Source organism: Morone saxatilis, unplaced genomic scaffold (genome assembly GCF_004916995.1).
Source record: "Morone saxatilis isolate NCDOM2014 unplaced genomic scaffold, NCSU_SB_2.0 Contig24, whole genome shotgun sequence".
NCBI classification, from domain to species: Eukaryota; Metazoa; Chordata; class Actinopteri; family Moronidae; genus Morone; species Morone saxatilis.
The window spans coordinates 26,844,134-26,850,000 of record NW_023339807.1 but is presented as its reverse complement, the minus strand read 5'-3'; positions in this window follow the sequence as shown (position 1 = coordinate 26,850,000).

The following is a 5,867-nucleotide window of genomic DNA, read 5'->3' as shown; positions in this document are numbered from 1 at the left end:
CAGCCTAACACAACACCAACACACAACACACCATCCGAACCAACCACACCAACTGCACCTGTATTTCATAGCATATTGTTTCTTGGCACCAGCAGAGGTGTAGTTCTCTTCTTGGACCGGCCTGGCTGGGAAGGAAATAAAAGCAGAGTTATTTAAGAACTGATGTCTTAAATATAAATAAGATAAAAGAAGTAGAACCAGGGGGTCTGTAGATAAAACACAAAACCTCTGACTTCCCCCTCCCTCTTAGGCCGGGGCTCCCTGACGGTCGGCTCAGGTGTCGTTCGAGTGCTCTGGCTTGCAAAAGTGGATCGCGAGCGCGCTATGAATAAACATACAATGAATCACGCCCGCGCCGTTTTAGTCTGAAAGTAACTGAAATACTTGAAAATAACTGAGCTTTAAAGAGGCTTTATAGACTGAAATTCACATTAGAAGTGACATTAAAGTGCACCTATCTAACACTTAGTTCAGGTGCGTAATTAGGAGATAAATGCGATTAGTAACACTGTCATCGCAAGTATCAGAAAAACGGCTGCTCAAGCGCTGCGTCTGGACATCCCGTGTCGAATGTTTTTATGGCTCCGTGCTGCAGAGAAAAGGGGGAAACAAGGTGAAGATTACAAGGTGAAGATACAGGTGAGCGGTTTTACAGCATTTTTCATTTATAAAACCAGCAAAGAGGAATTAGAGACTTTATAAGAAGAAATACAGAGTTAAAAGAAGAAAATCACCAGAGGCTCAAAATTTTAAGTTAAAGAATAAAGACCACAATTAAACGTTTCCACATTCATTATTCAGAGGGTCATTTCCAGGATTGGTGTGGGGTCATATTATACCCCAATTTCCAAAGGGGTATCATCAAGAGGACAGCTTTGAATAATCTAAACTTAATCCACCTCTGCAGGGGGACTGCTGGGGCCCATGATGTGAGGGCCCATCCTGGGCCCCCTTTCAATCCCCACAATTATACAGAAATGAAAAGCATGAACAGGGCCCCGGAAAACCAAGAGTGGCAAATAACCTCAAGTGGAGTTACACAGAAGACTACTGTCGCCAGTCAGACATTAAAGTTAAATAAAACATCAAGCATTTTATAAGCTGACTTCGCATCCGGATAACCTACCAGGTCAGCCGTGTGGATCACCCGACAGAGACTAAACGATCAATACAATGTGGACTAGAGAAGGCCCTCCCACGCAGCCAAGCATACAGATATAGCGACACACAAGCTTGGGGTTTAAAGATAATATTAAATGAATATGAAAGTGATGATAAAGAACTAACTCCTCAAAAGTCTTTCAGGGCTCGAGTGTAGCTGCGGGCAGAGAGGAGGGGGGCCTTGGCCTGAGCTTTCCCTCGGTTTCAAAACCAAACAAAACCTCACAATACGCGCGTTTATACCCGGGTTTCCTCCTGCCCGAGCCCGCTGAAGCAAAAACGTCCCCCAACGCCTGCACCGGGGGGTTTTAAGCCACCAAGAGACGCCAAAAATATTCACCTTATTTGAGGATTGAAACTGAAAAGACGAGCCGCCAAATTTCCGGGGCGCAGAGAGGGAAGGATTTGAGCCTCGCCTCCCCGCCTGCTGGAAGGGGGGGGCGGGGGGCAGCAAAATAAGACCGCTAAAAACACCAACAAATCGACTTTTAAAATGCCCCCCAAAACTGATAGATTAAACCTCCCGCCGGGACCAAGATGTGTTAAAGAAAACTTTCCTCACAGCCCCCGTTTAAAGTCCGGTAAATCCCGAGACAACCGGCGAGGCCCTTGAGGCTATGAGGGAAGAGGGGGAAGCTACGCAGTCCAATTACGCAAACTGCTAAGAGCTAAAGGCCAACAAAATCAAACCAGAATACTTAAACCAGATATTAACCGCAGAATATTTACAGATATTAACCCAGATATTAACCCCGATGTGACCCTTAAAAACATCAGTTTATAAACAGCTCGGGTGTGCAAACTGCTGTAAAAACCCGGCAGGGAACTCTTTAAAGAGGGCAGCCCAAACAGAATGTTACACGCAGTAATACTCCAGTGTTTGTGGCAGATTGAACTCAGTTAAAGCCTCCACCCGATACTCTCCACAAAACCACACAATCTGGAGGACCACGTTACAGATTAAAAGCGGCGGTTAGGCAATGCATTAGGCAGTTGGAAACCGCTTTAAAATACAGGACAAAATGAGAGTTAACGATGTGCGCTGCAGTCACCTCCCTGTTTTTCCAGGTCTTAAATCCACCAAAAACACTTAACTGCGTTAAAGAAACAGTTCATTGACTTTTAGAATTAATCGAGCGGCCGAATAAGAAAAAAACCCCTGCGAAGCGCCCGCGGGAGCGGTTAAACAAAGTGATAATAAGCGGTATCGATTGATGTGCCCCGGTGCTGCTCGCCGGCTCGGCATCCCGGTGGCTCTCCCGGTGGCCGGTACTCCGCGGCTGGCTCGCCTTACAACTCCTCCCGCTGCTTCGGTCAGCGAATGAATGAACGCATCAGGCATGTGGCGCCGCGCAATCCCTTAATACGCATAGTCTTGCCGCCTGCCTACTGACCGCATGACCTTCCCCGGTTTAAGCAGAAAACGCGCTAAATTGTTTCAAATGTGACCAGGGACCATTGTTTTCCCAGCAAACAACGGAATCGATCAAGGACCCGATTCCCGATTCACTCGTTTTCATGGGTTTAATTGGTTTTATCAAGAGGCGCGGCCGGGAAACCCGCCGTTAAAGCGGGTCATTTGCCTGCCGTTTAACGGGAAGCCCTTGCGTTTACAAAGCATTCTAAGGCGGACCGTCCACCCCGTACGGAAATTTTTGTTGACGTGAAACAGCGTTTCCGTTGGTTCGCGGTTGAACTGTAACGGCTCGCGCCGGAACGCCGACCGATCTCACCCGTGTGACGCGTACTCGGAAAACGAGCCCGGTAAAGTTTACTGGCCGCCGCGGGTTTATTTAACCAGTTTGTTTTCCGCCGGCGAATCCGAACAACTTTCGCGCGATCGAGTCCCACGCCTGTGGGCTGGGCCTCGTGACGTCGAGCCTGGAGAAGCGAGGAAAAGCCGGAGCGCGCGTGCTCCCCTCCGCCAAGATGTACATACAGAAAGAGCACGTGGGGCCTCCTGTCAAATAAACGCTTCTTTTTTAATGCTCTTTTAATTTCATTATTAATTAATAACAGTTTATATATTAACAATATTACAATTAATTTAAATCTATAATTATTTAATTATTTTATGAATAAATATAATAATTACATTTTAAATACATATTTATATTATTATAATGAATTAGTATTATTTATACATAATATTATATAAACATAATTATATAACCATTATTATTAAATATAATATTTTATCCCCTACACCAGATGTATACAACAGAGACATATAAATATTATAAATGTACATACTCTTATAGACGGGGTATGCGTCTCCGGGTGTTTATGCGTGGAATAACTTCCACATTCATACTGACTGCCGCAGGCAAAAATATGGTGTTCTACCCTTCCCCTAACATATTTAAAATAAGGTTAATATTAATCGCTTTTGTATCCCCCTCCCAAGTTATTTTGTAAAGATACTACATAGGACATTGATGTAACATTGCTCATTTATGTCATCATTTATTTGGGCTTGTAGCCTCCATTTCTTGTTTCTTTGAAAAAAGATTTTGTGCCTTTTATATTCCAAAGTAATAATCGGTTTTGATTTGACCCTTTTAAATAAATACTTTATTAATATCATCAATTTGATCCTTCTTCAACATCACATAAAACTAATACTATCCCAATTCATAAACTTCTTTTTGTTTTATCATGAAAGTAAAATCAGACAATAACATTACATAATCTCCATACTTTATTAACTCGTACATTTATAATTAACATTTATATCTGTCCCTGTCTTGGCGTTGTCTGTTCATCAACTGTTTGTAAAAATTAAAAGCTTTAAAAACAAAAGGAAAATACTCCGCTGCAGACATGTTGTTTAATATAAACAATTTTTAACCTTAGACTTTAATAAGTAAGTTGCACTATACACTAACACAGTAGTGCACGTGTATGTGTACCAGTTAGCACTTGTCCTTTTACAGCTGCAGTAATTTAAACCTATAAAATAAACACAACTTTGTCATATTTGCTGGAATTGTCAACTTATCCCTGAACAGTAAGTCAATGAGACAGCGATTAATCTGTGAAAAACCAACGCGGCTTCCTCTGGTTTATCCTCCTGGTTCTCCCTCACAACGGCCCGTTATACGAGTCACCGGAACGCAGAACAACATCAGAGTCAACCCGTTCTTTGTCGTCATTTGTCAGTTCTACACTTTATTATCCTCAGTCATTCGTACCACATAATTCTTAAATTGTATTAATAATGGTCCTTAAGACTCCAGACTTCAAGGTATTTAATCTATTTTTCTATATATATGATATATGTCTGATATTGTAATCAATATACCATACTTTATAACGTTCTATATATATATATTAAACCATAGATAAAGAATCAAGATTTCCGCTAAAACACATGAGGCCTCCCCCAATTTACCAAAGTTTTCTTAAGAAATACATCTATCATTAGATGTAATATTGAACTCAATTTTGCTCCAACCCAAGCCAGTGTTGTTTTGTCCGTTCCCTGGGGCTACTCCGTAAAGAAACCAATGGGGTTGGACTTCGCAGTGTCTGTAGATCAAAAACGATGAAAAACCCCAAATAGCCATGCATCTATAAACAGGTGACACTCTGCTAAAAAATAAATACAAAACACCTCAGGCTTAAATTTAACCAACCGGCCAGGAGGGTGCTGTTATTATATAATTTTATCTATTTAATGGGAATTGAAAAAGTAAATAAAGAACTGCTAATAAAGTCCATTAATCTGTGGAAAAATTTACAGAAAATTATTGGCTGTTACGCACCTGAATCAAAACCTGGTATTTTGGACGGTTTACCAAATGCCATTATACCACTGAATAAAACACAGTTTAATCAACGTTTCTGGTGAAAACAACTTCTAATTATACAAAATATCTGTCAACTACACAACAAATCCATAATTAAGATTAGCACACCAATCTTTTTACTGTCACTAATTTTATAAAAAAAGTTTTAACAGTATTAACAGACCTTGAAACTTTAAAGCAGTTGAATCTAATTAAAAGTACAAAACACGGGTAATACTGATGAAAGTATAGATTTTCAAAAATTTATATTAACAAACTCTACTGTGGAAAAAAACTTTTTCTTTAAAAAAGACTATAATTTGTGGATTATTGTAGGCAGTTAGACTTTGTTTAATTTACATCAGACATTTAAATTCCAAGGCATTTTTGTAAATTTTATTAATATCTCCATCCCTATTTAAGAATACAGAAAACATAGAACAAAACTGTAATATTCTGGGAGCTAAATCATTATGAGTAATAAGTACTGCAACCAAAGTCAAGGAATAATGGTCTCTGAAATTTACTACTTATAAGTGGCTTAAAAACTTCCCATTCTGAAGACTTCAAAACAACCAAAGCTGATAAGAGCCGTGTTGTGTTACTTTATTATCTGCGTCTCCTCCCCTCCAGTTCGACCTGCCGTCTTTAAAAACTCTTTTTAGTTTTCAGTAAAACCTTTTGACGTTGAGACGTTTGAGTCTCCTGTAGTGAGGCGTCACTTTGTTATATGCCTGATATTATTTATTATTTTTATCACAGTTTTGCGTCTCTTTGTCGTTCCTCACAGCAGCTGGAGCTCGTTCTTACATCAGGTTTATATCTTTAAATCTTTGAGTCTGAATGAAGCCGGTTAGAGACTCAGGAGAGCAGTACCTTCTTTTCACCACAGGGTGTCGCCATTTAGCTGTTTAA